The 15814-nt window shown below is 39.5% G+C and overlaps 1 pseudogene; it reads right to left on the bottom strand.

The window, feature by feature from the left end:
• The window catches only part of LOC103003942 (small ubiquitin-related modifier 2-like), an 81873-nt pseudogene extending 66661 nt beyond the window's left edge, over window positions 1-15212 (bottom strand).
• Window positions 15213-15814: the final 602 nt, after the last annotated feature.

Genomic DNA, 15814 nt, shown 5'->3' with positions numbered 1-15814 from the left:
CCCTTCAGGCTGTGTTCACGCAGCCAACCCCAGTCCTCTCCCTTCGATCCGACCAAAGCCCGAACCTCAGCTCCCAGCCCCGCCCGCCCTGGCGGGTGAGCAGACAAGCCTCTCGGGCTGGTGAGTGCTGGTCGGCACCCATCTTCTGTGCGGGAATCTCTCTGCTTTGCCCTCCGCACCCCTGTTGCTGCGCCCTCCTTGGTGGCTCCGAAGCTTCCCCCCTCTGCCACCCGCAGTCTCCGCCTGCGAAGGGCCTTCCTAGTGCGTGGAAACCTTTCCTCCTTCACAGCTCCCTCCCACTGGTGCAGGTCCCGTCCCTACTCTTTGTCTCTGTTTTTTCTTTTTTCTTTTGCCCTACCCAGGTACGTGGGGAGTTTCTTGCCTTTTGGGAGGTCTGAGGTCTTCTGCCAGCGTTCAGTAGGTGTTCTGTAGGAGTTGTTCCACATGTAGATGTATTTCTGATGTATTTGTGGGGAGGAAGGTGACAGCCACGTCTTACTCTTCTGCCATCTTGAAGTTCCTCCATTATTTTATTTCAAGTAACAAAAAGCACATGATAATTGTAAACATTTACAAATGAAACTACTTAACATGATTTAAAAGAGTTTTCACTGACATATATAAAAATATTCAAACAACCAAAGTAAAAATACAGACTAAAGACTGGAAAAATATTGTAGCAACTATGAGCAACAAAGTTTTAATATTTCTTAAATATAAAGTGTTCATATAAAAAAAAAAGTCACAAAGAACTCAAAAAACAAATGGGCAAAGTAATTAAGTGGATATTTCATAAATGAGGGAATACAATTAAAAACCAAATATTTGAAAACCATGTTAAATTTCACTAGCAAGCAAAGTAATACAAGTTAAACAGCAAGGTTGAATCATATTTTTCTTATTACATCAGCAAAAATTTTAAAATAATATACACCAATAGTTTCACACTGTAGTTTATTAAATATTTTTTGAATGAATAAATAAATGAAGAAGTAGACTGATGAATATTAGAGGAGATACAAGATACAAATTCTTTTTTTTTTTTTTTTACAAATTCTTTTATACTATGATTGACATCTATGCATATGAGTAAAAGTATATCTATGAAAAATACTGATGGAACAAGTTCATTGCTCTTTATCTGTTTCCTTATCTGTAAAATGGAGAAAAAGGAATGCATTACTTTTAATATTCCTTCTTTTTATTTAAATTCTTTTTCCAAGTTTCCCTTTTCCCCTAAATTTCTGTTGTGGTATTATACTGTTGAAATAAAAATCTATAAAATAAGGGCTGCAGAATAAACAGCTTGTAAAATGGATGTAAGAAAGGGGCATTATAACAGGGTAGTCTGAGGTCAGGACTAGTTACATTTCAGGAAATGGGAGTAAATGAGCTGGCAGCCCAGGGCAGGGACCTCCAGTAAAGCTTAAGTCATTAAGCTTGGAGAGTGGTCTAGAGGAGCCATCCCTAAGAAAATAACCCAGGTCAGGGCCTAGTTGCCCTTGAATCTAAAGAGTCGGCTGGCCTGAAATGCAAAGGATGGGAGGAAAGTAGCAGTGGAGAAGTATTGCAGAATGGGGCATAAGAGGAGGGTCATGTCCCAGGTCTCTGACAAGCCCCAGGGACAGGCTCACCAGGTGAGGTCCTTGGCTTTGTGCAGGAAAGAATTTAAGAGAGAGCCATAGTAAAGTGAAAGCAAGTTTATTTAGAGATTCACATTCCGTAGGTAGAATGCAGTCCATCTTAGAAGGTAAGAGTGGCCCGAAAATGGGATGGTTAGTTTTTTATGGGCTGGGTAATTGCATAGGCTAAGGAGCCAGGAAGATTATTCCAACTATTTTGGGAGAGCGGCAGAGATTTCCAGGAATTGGGCCATTGCCCACTTTTTGGCCTTTCATGGTCAGCCTCAGAACTGTCATGGCACCTGTGGGTGTGTCGTTTAGCTAGTGTATTGATATTACAACGAGTGTATAATGAGGCTCAAGGTCTGCTGGAAGCTGAATCTTCTGCCATCTTGGGTCTTGTAGGTTCTAACCAGTTTATGTCATATCCTCAAGGGCTATGTCAGTCTTTTAAAAGTTGTGCCCTGCCAGCTTCCCTCCTGTCTCAGAAGGAACCAGAGAGAGAATGGAAAAGGCCAGGACTTGCAAGATAAAGAAAACTGAGACCTATCAGTAGTCGAAGAATCGGGAAGTAGAGCTGCCCGCCAGGTCGAATGCTCAGAAACTATGCAGTGTTGTGAAAAGTGTGCTCCTATTTCAGAATTACCTGAGTTGCTTTCTGAAAATGCAGATTGCTGAGCTTAATTAAGAAGTACTGAATCCCAGTCTGTGAGGGTAGGCATTTTGTGCATCTTCTCAAAGTGATTCTCATGCACTTGAAAGTTTGAGAACCATCAAACATCAGCATGCTTAAGAATCACCAGGAAGCTTGCAAAGAAAGGATGTATTCCTGGATTCCATGACTGGAGATTCTGATGCACTGCAGCTGGGGTGCTGTCAAGGTATCTGCATTTTTAGCAAGCACCTCTGGGCTTTAAAACAAGTGGTTCACAAATTGCACTTAGGGAAATAATGTTATAGGTTCTTTGAATAAAGTTAAAAATTGTCAGGAAAACAAAGAATCAGATGACCTATTATTAGGTATTAAGTACAGTACCAGAATGACATCCTAATTCCTTATTTATTTATTTATTTACTTACATGATACTCTAGTGCTGGTGAATCTGTTTAATATTTAAATATAATATGAGAATTTTGTGAGAGAATCTTGTCCTTTCTTATCTCCATACCATTATTACTGGCTATCATGTAGGTTGTAAACATGCAAAGAAGTGACTTGTGAACTTCTTGAATGAAAAGTGATTTCATCCAATTAAGCCTCCTGAAATTCTTTAACAGGTGTCTGCAGTTATGCCTGAGTCAAAAGCAGCTAGCCTCATGGTGTCAAACACCCTCCTTCCAGCTGGCTATGCCTTTGAGATGGAAATCAGAACAAAGTGAGAAGGCATTGACGACTAGAGATGTCAATAAAGAAAATACAAAGAAGAAAGAAAAGAAAAAAGAAAAAAGGAAGTTGAGTTCTCTTACAGGCCCCAGGATGGAACTTATACCAGTAAGTATATCAGTTCTTAGATTACAAGTGGTCATTAATTGTCATTTGTCTGAACGCAGGCTGGACATCGGTGGAGATCCAGGGCAATGAGCATCCAAAATTCTCATGGGAAAAATTTTGCATTTAAGGAAATGTAACTCAGTGATAATTCAGACCGTGGACAGAAATATCACACATAGGATAGGAAGGGCCTCTTCTTCATATCCTGCCCTCTTCCCCCACTCCACTCCTCACCACACACACACACACACACACACACACAGACACACACACACACACACATACTTTTCTCTAGCAGATATGAAAATAGGACAGGCAATATATATAAAGTGGAACCAGCTTTTTAGGCTTAGGAAAAAAGCATTTGGGGCTATGTAAGATTCTTGGCTACTTTCACTAATTTTGTTTGTGAAATTGTATTTTTTAATTATTTGTTTTTATTTTCATTGATTTTGAGAGTTTTTTTTTTTTTTTAAATTTGGCTGCTATTTCCTTTTTTGCCCTTTCTAAATTTTTACTTGCTTAAAACACAGTCACCAGGGCTTCCCCGGTGTCCAGTGGTTGGGAATCTGCCTGCCAGTGCAGGGGACACGGGTTCAAGCCCTGGTCTGGGAAGGTCCCACATGCCGCAGAGCAACTAAGCCTGTGTGCCACAATTACTGAGCTACTGAGCCTGTGCTCTAGAGCCCACAAGCTACAACTACTGAGCCCCCGTGCCACAACTACTGAAACTTGCATGCCTAGAGCCCATGCTCTGCAACAAGAGAGGCCACAGCAATGAGAAGCCTGCACACCGCAACGAAGAGTAGCCCCCGCTCGCTGCAACCAGAGAAAAGCCCGTGCACAGCAAGGAACACCCAACACAGCCAAAAATAAAATAAATAAAATAAAATAAAATAAATTTAAAAAAACAAAAGCAAAAACATAGTCACCTGTCTTAACTGAGAGAAGAGGAAGAGTGGAAGGAGTTTTGTTCAGTATTTAGCACGTTCTAAAGAGAGTAAGACATTCCTGGGGCTGGGCGTGGTGCTAGCAGTAGGATCAAAAGAAAAGAACCCAGAAGGAAAAGTGAGACTCTAGGGAAAAAAAAAAAAAAAATGTGAGTATTATCACAATAAATTCTTCCCCTGCTTCCAGCAAGGGTTTCTAAAATTCTGTTTTAATTAGGATGAGTGATTATTCCTTTTCAACCGTGAATTATTGGGGGTTTTTGTTTTTTGTGTTTGTTTTTGTTTGCTTGTGAAAGCCACTCAATTGCAGAAGCAGCAGGGACTCAAATCAGCGCTGTATTGAGGCCTTGCTTGTGTTACTTACTCTCAACACAGGTAAGCTGCAGCTCCAGGGAGATGAAAAGGTATTTGGCCTCAGGCCCAGTTGCTTCCTCCTGTTGTCAACAAATTTTTATTTCCCTAGTAAGATTATTTTTATTTTCTCACCCTCTTGTCACAAGTCACACTTATTAACAGCTTGTTAACAGTCTTTTCGGTTGTGACAGAGGTGAAAAGTAGTATCTCAACCTTCAACCTTTCATATGGTGTATATTATTCTCCCCTCCCCTCAGAGAAGCACCAGTCCATGGCATGGATATTTGTGTCCCTGGATAGAGAGTCTTGTTTATGTCCTTTCCCTGCTCTGACAGTCAGTCGTTGCTGAGCACAGGGACTGTCCCAGCCCTTGTAGCTGATATTGCACACTGCCTGGGGCTCCTGGAGACTGAACACTCCCATTACCTGGTAACTGCTGAACCCACAGGGACTCAGAAACTGGCTCTTTCCCAAGACAAAGACTAGTGGTAAAGCAAGGATGGCAAAGCCAGATGCTTTTTCCTGCAAGTGCCTGTCATCAGAGAGCCTCCACCCCACACACCATGGAATTTATGTGGTAGTATAAGTCACGGGCTTGTGAATTCTTTGGGGGCATTGCATAGTGCTTTAGCGTACCTTTAGAAAGATGGGGACACAAGGGTCATTTCTACATTCATAGACTATGTACTTCCCTGACTCCACAGGAGGGAGAAGTGAAATGGGATTTCTTTTCCTCTACAGTCTTTGTTTTATAAAAAGCTCTATCATTCATGTGAATTTTACATTATAGAGTTGAAGCAGGTATTTTCTAACTTGCCTTTTTTTTTTTTTTTTTTCTAGAGTTTTACAAATCTCACATTTTCATGGTAGCACAGTATGATCTTTAAAGGTGTGGGCTCTAGGTTCTGTTCTTGACTTGGGCACTTACTGGCTTTGTGACCTTGGGCACGTTGTGTAACTATTATGGTGCCTCACTTCCTTCCGTTGAAAAGTGGGGTTTCATACGAATGCCTCATCTGTGGAGTTGTGTGAGGATGAATGGAGTAGCATGGCTGGCCTGCTCAGAGACGGGTCTGGCGCGTCATAAACAAACGTATTAGCCCTTGGTACGAACATCAGAAGGGCCTGCTTGTTTTCATAGGAGACCACGCATACCTCAGTGAACCAGTGCTCTTAGGGTAGAGCTTCCCTGGTTGGATAATGAATTAACTCCCTGATTGGAATCAGAGAGGGATTCTCGGAGGATGGATCCTTGTAGCTCTTGGGTGCTGATTTGTAATCAGAATGCAACTGAAAACAGAATGCAGTTTGGCATGAAAAAAAAAAAAAAAAGAAAAGAAAACAGAATGAAAAATCATCTACATTCTAGGCCAGTACATGTCCATCTCCAATACCATCATGTGATGGAGCAGAATGTAATATCCCAAGAAGCTGACACAATCTTTTGTTGGAACAATGTTAATTTTAGATTCTAGACGAGTATACTCAATAGTTGTAAATCACAGAGTTTCTAAGAGTAAAGTTAGATGCCTATTGGTACTCAGCCTTCATCCAAAGGCATAACCCAGTTGTTCTTTACACTGGAATATATGACACATATAACATGATATGGTATACTCAAGGTAAGTACCTAAAGTTTGGGTGGAAAATATCCTGCAGTCAGCCTTTAAGTATTACTTTATATGTACTTTTAAGCGATTGTCTTGCTATAGATAATATTACAACAAAATAAAATTATTCATTATAGTCTTCCCATATTTATAATCTTATTATAAGGTTGTAAGATTATATGACACTCTCATATCAAGTAGCTTTTCTTTTCCATATTCTTTTTCAATCAATCTTTATACATACACATATGCTTTGTACATTAGAAGGTAATATATACTTCTCTGTTTTGTTCTAATTCACTTAGCCTTACTTACTCAAGCATTTTTTGATATAACATAATCCTCATAATTATTCATTTTAATGTATAGCTAGCTTTCTACTGCATAGGTGTATTGTGTTTTACTGTTTCCTTCTCATTGGATGCTAAGGTTATTTTCATATTACTGTTAAGATGACACTACAACCCGTTACTTTGTGTTACTTTTTAGCCTCTTTCCCCTTCTCTTGGATTCTTTCTCTAAGCATCAGTTTAAAAAGTAATATTATATTCATAATTATGAACTGGATTGTCTTATTCTTACAAAGCATTAGCTCCTTGGTGTGTAAGTTTCTTTGAGAATAGACCCCAGACATAGAGTTTGGAGGAGGATATGAAACATGATGACCAAGAGTGGATGGAGTCTTCTCCAGGAGAGAATGATTTAGTCTCTCAAAGATAAAATTAACTGAGTATTTTGCACGTTCCAGGTACTCTGCTAGGCCCTGAGGATGTGATGATGAGTAAAATGACATAGCCCCTGTCCTCTTAGAGACTGAATCTAGTGAAGGAATCGCTTCTAATCAAATAATTGCACAAATAAATAACAACTCACAATATTGTACAACAGTAAAATGTGTTATGCCGTGAGGCTTAGCTATGGGGAGTGACTAAGGGAAAAGGCTCAGGTTAATTTTCTAAGGAAGTATTATTTAGCTTAGTTGTGAAGGATGAATAAAATGTAAATTAGGAAGCTGAGGTGTTTTCTAAGTAGGGAGAAGAACATTTGAACTGACCCTGTGGCAGGAGGGGAAAGACTCATTGGGGGTTAGAAAGTCATGCAAGGGTAGCTGGAGCACAGATTTTGAGACATCTGCTTTCTGGGACAAGAGGCACATTGCTCTGGAATAGTTACTCTGGATGCGAATGGGAGAATAGAGTTGATGCTTTTATTTCTTTTCATTCTGCAGACTTCTCATTGCTACCATAAAAACTGGTTCTAATATTGGTAATAGCTTTCAGAGTTGCTTGGTGATCTCTATATGCTTCTTAGAAACAATATTCCATTTCTAGTCAAAAAGTAAAGGAATTGCCATATTATTTATATAGCTCTTTTGAAGAGAGTAAATTTACATCCATGACTTTATGTCAATAAAAGGCATTTCATTTTCCAGATGACTCTGAGACAAGCAAAGCAAATATAAATATTCTGGTTGACATTAAAGTTGGCCAAATCTCTGTAGAGATTATATATTTTATAGGAAAGGAAGTCAACATGCTTAAACATCTACTATTTCAGAGCTCTCCAATCTAATAATTTCTTCAGTGGGATATCAACTTTCTAAAGGTCAGGACAAATTACAGCTATTTATGACTTAATCTTCTGTGGGCTATAAAGGACTCAAAATGCCTGCCCTGTCACTCTGGCATGTAGGCAATGGGTGGATTTGTAGTGCTTTGGGTCCATACAGATGGATATATATGATTAATGGGGGTGTTATGGTCACCTCATATTTTCATGGCACTTAAAATTTTCTAAAGCATTTCCATATTTTTTATTGCATTGAGTCCAGTTTTAGAACCAGAACAGACTTTAATGGTTATTTAGTCTAAAGGTGTTTTTAACAGAAAAAGCAATAAGCTTGGATAACTATGTTCAAATTAAAACTCTGTAATGTACTAGGGAAGTGGCTTTGGGCAAGTCACATAAACTGTCTGTAACACAGTCTCCCCATTTCTACATGGAGGCTATTTAGTACCAAATGTGTGAGGTGGCTTGAGTAATAATTGAGAGCATATGAAAAAGGTTCCCAGGAGGTGTTTAATCTATATCAATTAGAAATGCAACACTTGTTCACACACAAACTAAGACAGGAAAACATGCAAGTAAATGGTTCCCACCCATACTGGCTTGAGTTTACAGGTGATGGGATGGAAGAGAATGGGGGAAAGCAGCTTGTTCAAGACAACTTCCCAGTAAAATCCAGGTCTCCTGACTCTTGGTCTTTCATATTTATCTCCATTCCTGTCCTTCTCCTTTGGAATTTCTTTGCCTGCCTATGTTCTCTTCTTTAGGGATTTATTCCTTTGTATATTAAACAGAAAATAAATAACAACATCCATGAGTTTTACTAACATGACCCTCTGACCTCAAACTACCACTCTTATGTCTTACAAAAGACATCTCTAACCATAAACTATCAACTTACAATAATAGAGCATGCAGTACTGCAGGGGGAAAAAAACTAAATTGGACATCAGGGAATCTAAGTTTTAGTCTCTTAATTTCAGTGATTAACTGTATGATTTTAAATAAGACACTTAACCTTTCTATGCTTTATTGGAAAAGATGACATTGGACTGGGATAGAGCTAAGAACTTTTCTACCCTTAATATTTTGAGAATCTATACATGATGTAATAAATTGTTCATTACTCACCAAAAGCAATTAACAACAGTGAAATGCATGAGGTGCATTTATGTAGTTGTGAGTTACTAAGCCATTGTATAGATTGTTCTGGAGATTTTCTTTTTTTATTAAAATATTTCAACAGTAGATAGGTTGGGACTTCCCATGGGAATTGATTATTCATTTGTATGTATACATTTGTGAATTGCAGCAGGAATAAAATACTACACTTTCTACTCCTTTACTGAACTACTGTTTAACCTATAAGAACCAAATCAAATAACATCATTTCTGTGATACTTTCCCACTCACCCAAGTGGAAACAGTCACACCGAAAGTATTTAGTTATACCATCCACCAGGAATCAGTGTGGTTATTTATGTGTCTGTCTCCTATACAAGACTGATGTATCCTCAGGATCTAATTTAGAGCCTGGCACAAAAAAGATCCTCAATAATTATTTGCTGAATGGAAGAAGACTAGAATAATTTAGTAAGCCTCCATGTGTCTGTCACTGAATGTGCTAAAACAGAACAATTTTCAGATTATTCTAGGATTGGCTTCATTGCATATTTGACTCTATGTGATGTTTATGGTGGAAACAATAATGAAGAGGCTTGTGACAACCTGAGTAACCACCAGCCTCGATGACTTGCAGGAAATTGCCCCGTGACCTTCGATTGACCTTAAAAAATGACTGTGCAACCTCACGCATTGCATTTCCCTTCAGTATTAGCTGTTGCTCATGTAGCTCACATTGTTTATTTGTTTTCTGGTGGAAACTATTAAAATGTAGAACTGCAGAGAGTAGGATTTTGTTGAAAGAGATGAGCCCACAGAGCCCAAGGCATATGGAGGGACAGTGTGGTTCTTCCTTGGAGTGGAACAATCACAAAGAGAATCTTCTCTTGGTTTATAAGTCCTCCATAGCTGTGTCTCAGGAACTCTCCCCCCATGCTGACCAGAGAACAGATTTGTAGAACTTTTCCTAGAGTTAATTTACAGCAGATTGGTAACCAGTAGCAGTTTTGGAGCTAAGTGGATTATTATAGGTTACTCGTAAAGCTTATTCAAGAGACGCAGCATGGCATAATTCAGTGACAATAGACTACATTTTTTTCCAGTTCTGTCATTTACCAGCTGGGTGAACTTGCAGAAGCCACGTCACCATTTTGAGACTCAGCTCGTCATTTATCAAACGCAAGTAATGATCCCTTCCCTTCTCTTTTATGGAATTGCTGGTGAGGTTCAATTTAGAAAGTAGATAAGTGTTTTGAAAATGTAAGATGTTATTATTTACCTCCTCCACTTATATCTTACCTCCACGGATGAAGAAAATCATGACAGACGGTACCATATTTTGAGCTTATGGTTGAGGCAAATTTTAGTTGGGATAATTTGGGCAAAACACTGGTTTGTGATCTTGTGCTTAGTTTAACCTAGATAATTATTGAACTTTCACTGCAAATTTAGAAAATGATGTACCATACATACAGAAAACTTAAAAGCAAGAGATATCCTTTCCTAATCCCCAAGAAAGCCTGTGTTTAACTTGACTAAATCATCGACTTTTGAACACTGAATCATCTGACTATTACAACAATCAAAATATGACTTCTTGAAACACAAGTAAATAGACTCTGATTTGAAGACAAATTAATGGCTTTAATTAATTCAGTCTTGAAGATGGAATGTTATTTATAAACTACGTGTTAAGGGTGTATGGCTATATGTGTTTGGGAGCCTGCTTATAACCAAGAATCCCAAGGTGAGAGGAGAATTAACCTTTCAGTAGAAAATTGTGCTTCCACAGCTGTTCTGGGCCAAATATTGAATCAGAGTATTATTTCAGTCCATGGTTTTTATAAAGAGAAAGTAGCACTTAGTTTCATGGGTAATATCCCAGAACAAATGGAATGTGTTTGCATTATTCTGCTTTTTCAGTGGAGGGGATAAATGTCACCCAGTGATTTGATTAGGTATTCATGGACTTTTATAGCAATTACATTAGATTCTTATTTCAGATAGTCTCTCATAGGGTAGAAATTTTCCAAAAATAATGATAAAATAAATCACATCATATTATATCTTTTCATTTTACAAAAGTTAAACACTGCAGTCTGTAAAGAAGAGGCAAAAACAAGACACGTTTGTTTGAGGCCTGTCAAGATTTCAAACCCCAAAGGGTCTGTGTTTGGCAATACAGCCTCTCCTTCCCAAGGGAAAGGCTTGTTTTCTCTGTGGCTTTTAGCATTTGCCACACACGTGAAACTGGAAGGACTCCTGAGGGAGGAGAAAAAACTCATTTTAGAGCTTTGGTACAAAGCCCCGTAGTGGAACAGGGCAGAGTGTTTTTGCATTCTAAATTCTGGCTTTTCTTAAATTCTCTGTAAAGGCAGACTAGCTCTTTTGTTTAGATTTTAAACATATAGCCCACCTGGTAAAATTACAAGCTCTGAGAGTCTGGCTGCCTCATTTTATTTGTGGTGTCAGGGGAAACAATCCCCAGTGAAAACATAAACACCAGACTGTTATTTACCAGTGATGCTGGCTCTGAGCCTAATCTTCAGGTGTCTCCAAAAAATATATTTTTCAAGAAAGATCTTCCTTGTTTAGATCTGATGAAATATCTCCATGCCTGACCAGATGATTTGTGTTTGTGAACATTCCTAACTGAGTCTGTAAAATATGAAATGATATCACACACCAGGCTTCCTTATCTGAATCCAAGGACTTGGTGCCCTTGGCTAGGACCCACAGACATTGTGGTCACACCTATGGCAACTCAAAGTATTTTAAAATGACACCTGTTTGGGAGCTTATAAGACATATTTGTAAGAAACAAATGCATTTGACCAGGAACAATACTATTGTTGATTCAAACAAGATGGTTTAGTTGTTTTTATTCTTTTTTTTTTTTGATGGGGAGTTATGAATCTTACAGACATTAAAGCAGAGGTATTTTTGAAGGAGGTGGCCATATAATTAATTTTGGACAAAATGATCATGTTGAAGGGAGGGTCTTTGATTGTGAGGAAAAAAAAAAAACAAAAAACACCAAAAGCAAAAACATAAGATTTGGAATAGCAAGCCTTGGATTTGAATAATGGCTACATGACTGTATGATCCCAGAGAAACCACATTACTCCTGAGACTTCAGTTTTCTCAGTGATAAAGTGGGAATAATTTTTTTGTATTTTATTCTATGGATCAAAATAAAATGACATGATATATTTCAAAGTGTTTTATGAATATTAAAGCAGTAAGATATTGCTATTATTATTATTACTACTAAAACTATTGGGAGAAGAAGGAAAGGATGGAGAGAAAAGAATATAAACATTTGTTGTACCCCGTGTTCCATAATAGATATTCTGCTATCCATTAAGAATATAAGGACATATGATACAGTCCTTGACCTGAATGAGGATGCCTGGTAGGGGAAATTGCCTTGTAAAAATCTAATTGCAAGGCAGTGTGGTAGATAGAATAATAGAGATAGCTACTAGATCCCAGAAAGGGACCAAAATGAATTGAGTAGTTAGGTTTGAGTGAGTCTAGAAGGACTTTCAAAGGAAAAGGACACTTAATCCTTTGAAGCTTGAAGGATTAGTAGGAGTTTCCTCCTACCTCCCATGGGGATGAGGGTATTCCAGAGAGATGGGCGTTGGCGGAATGAAAGAGCAGGTCAGGTTCAGGATCTGCTATGCCTGGAGCTCTGCTTCTATGTGGGGTAAACAGAGTGAGCTGAGGCCACACAGGGAAGCAGGTGGCAGCTTATGGAGGGTCACTTTCCCTCAGGAAGCCCTTTCCTCTAGAGAAGGGCTTTAAGCAGGTAAGTGGCATCCATTTATTTAAGCTACTATTTCTATTGCGTTTTCTGTGTGCTAGGCATTGTTCTAAGAGCTTTATACATGTTTATTTCATCTTCATCACAGTCAACTGAAGTAGATATTATTTTTATTCCCATTTAACTTCTGAGGAGAGTGAGGCAAAGACAGGATAAGTTACATTCCCAAGATGACACAGCTTGTAAGTGATGGAACCAGGATTCAACCCAGTTTCTGACTTCCACAGACTTAAGCACTCCAGTACGCTGCCACTCAGGATTAGTTCCCTGTTTTAGAAAGATCACCCTTGGTCCTGGGCAGGGGATGGATTGGGGAGGAGGTGAGGCTATAGGCAGGGAGACCAGTGGGGATAGAGATGTAAAAGTCAAGACAAGAAATGTTGCATCAGTGAGGTAAGACAGAGGGAATGGATGGGTTCAAAGGATGTGTTTGGTGGTAGAACTGATAGTAATTGGTGTGGCTGATTATGGAGTGTAAGGGAGAGAGAGTTAAGAATCTCAGGTTTCAGGGTAAGTGATGATTCCGTTAACAAGATAGGAAGAACCTAGACTAAGAATGGGAGGAAAAATATAACTGACCGTGTGAATTTTGAAGCAGCTGTGGAATATGCAGGTGGCCAGGTACGGAACACAGATGGTTATAGGGGCTGGAATTCAAAGGCAAGGTCTAAGTCTGAAATTTAGATTTGGAAGTCATCACAGAAGCTGTGAATATATATGTGAATGCCCAGGGAAAGTTTAAATGGATCCCTACTGATCTGAGCCAGCTTAGAGATGGAGATGTTTGAGTTCGCCTCTTTTGGCATGAAGTGAGAAGAGCAAAGGGTTTGGAATAGAATGCTAGGGAGAGCCAGCTCTCGTGGTATCTTCAAGAATGATAGAATGACCTACTAGAGAATGGACTTGGGGATATGGGGAGGGGGAGGGATAAGATGTGACAGGGTGAGAGAGTGGCATGGACATATATACACTACCAAATGTAAAATAGATAGCTAGTGGGAAGCAACCGCATAGCACAGGGAGATCAGCTCTGTGCTTTGTGACCACCTAGAGGGGTGGGATAGGGAGGGTGGGAGGGAGGGAGATGCCAGAGGGAAGAGATATGGGGACATATGTATATGTATAACTGATTCACTTTGTTATAAAGCAGAAACTAACACACCATTGTAAAGCAATTGTACTCCAATAAAGATGTTTAAAAAAAAAAAAAAAAAGAATGATAGAATGAGCAAAATCCTATCAGCGTATTCTGCCGGCAGTTAGTTGAAATTAGGCATACGTAACTGCTCAATTAGAGTTTAACAACTGCAGAAATAATAGTTCATAAAAAGGAAGGGATAAATCATGTCTGCTTGCTGAGCATTTTAGCACAGCGATAGAATGTCTGACTATTCACAAGGAAAGTTGTCTTTAGACTCCCCTGGGAAGACACCGGATTATATCTGCTTTTAGCTCTGTTATGAGAGAGTGTCACTGTAGGCGCTTGCAGTTGGGATTTATAATATAGTGTGGTTTACAGTCAATAGGTTTCTCGGGGCAGGCTGGGGTACATTACCGGAGGCACTGCTGCTTTCACAGAGTACTGGGAGGTTGAACTTAACCGTTTTATCCACTGTATAAGTAATCTTAATGTAAGAAAGATTTTTTATGTCAGTGGATTTCAGGAATAGGTCATGCCCTTTATGTTCTGTTCGGGAGGAGTCCACACTGAAACTCAGCCTAGATGAAAAGGATGAGGATTACTTCATGGCAGGAGTCGTTAAAGGGAAAGATCACACTCCATGTTTACCAGGAGGTTTTATTGAGAGCTTACAACATTGTGCCACATTATTTTGAAATGCCACTGAGTAAAATGATGTTGCCAGAGACTTTCTGGATGTGTGTACCTACCCTAAGTAATATTAAAACATCTAATACTGACCTTTAGAATGACAGAGGAAGAAACCATTTCTGATTAGAAAAATTTAAATATTTAGATACATAGTTAACTGTGTAATGGATCAGCTTAGACCCAAATGATTCTTTCAGGTGCATGTAGTGGGGACTGACTACATTCAATGGGGGCTTTTCTCTCCTTGTACTGACTACTTAAGAATTACAAGAATTTTAAGAGTAAAAGTTCTATGCATTTGAGTGTGTCAAGTACAGTACCTTTGATTGCAAACAATTTAGAGACAGACTGTCTCCCTTATAATAACAGTGATGTTATCTGACATCATACCCATTGGAAAGTTTTAGAAACCAGCATTTTCCAACTGTAGCTCTTCATTCTAAAAACTGGTGTCAACACTACAGCTAAAGGAAACAGGGTAGAATTTCTATGAGAAAAGTATCAAAAAAAAAGAAAAGAAAAGAGAGGCTAAAGGTGCCATAGAAGGGGAGGAGTGTAGCGTCATTTGTTTTAGTTCTCTGTTACTATATAACAAGCCACCCAAGATATAGAGGCTTGAAACATTAATAGCTTTATCAATATTACTTACCATTCTGCGGGTTGGCTGGTGATCCTTTTGCTCCAGCTAGGGTCCCTCCATTGGCTGCATTCAGCTGGCAAATGGGCTGGGCTAGAATATCCAAGACTACCTCTCTCACATGTCTGGGGCCTTGAAGGTGACCGTCAGCTGGACTACTTCTGTTCTCCAGGGTTTTCTGTGGCCTCTTTTTCCACATAGTGTCTTATCATCCAAGGTTTCTCCACATGAACACTCTTCCCAGCAGGAGAGTATGGGCTTCCTTATAACATGGCAGTTGAGTTCCAAGAGAGCAAAAGTGGATGCTATCAGTCATCTTAATGGCTATGCTCTGAACTCACACATGTCCCTGCCATTGCATTCTATTGGTCAAAGTAAATCGCAAGGTCAGCCCAAATTCAGAGGGAGGGGAAATAACCTCCACCTCTTGATGGGAGGAGTAGCCTGCTGCTAGAAGGATGGGTGGAATTGTTGGCAGCCATTTCTGGAGACAATCAACCACATCATTAAAAATACATTTTCTGGGCTTCCCTGGTGGCACAGTGGTTGAGAATCTGCCTGCTAATGCAGGGGACACGGGTTCGAGCCCTGGTCTGGGAAGATCCCACATGCCGCGGAGCAACTAGGCCCGTGAGCCACAACTACTGAGCTTGCGCGTCTGGAGCCTGTGCTCCGCAACAAGAGAGGCCGCGATAGTGAGAGGCCCGCGCACCGCAATGAAGAGTGGTCCCCACTTGCCGCAACTAGAGAAAGCCCTAGCACAGGAACGAAGACCCAACACAGCCATAAATAAATAAATAA

The sequence above is a fragment of the Balaenoptera acutorostrata genome, chromosome 3 (genome assembly GCF_949987535.1).
Source record: "Balaenoptera acutorostrata chromosome 3, mBalAcu1.1, whole genome shotgun sequence".
NCBI lineage: Eukaryota > Metazoa > Chordata > Mammalia > Artiodactyla > Balaenopteridae > Balaenoptera > Balaenoptera acutorostrata.
The sequence above is the reverse complement of the archived record's forward strand: the minus strand, read 5'-3'. Positions and strand labels throughout refer to the sequence as shown.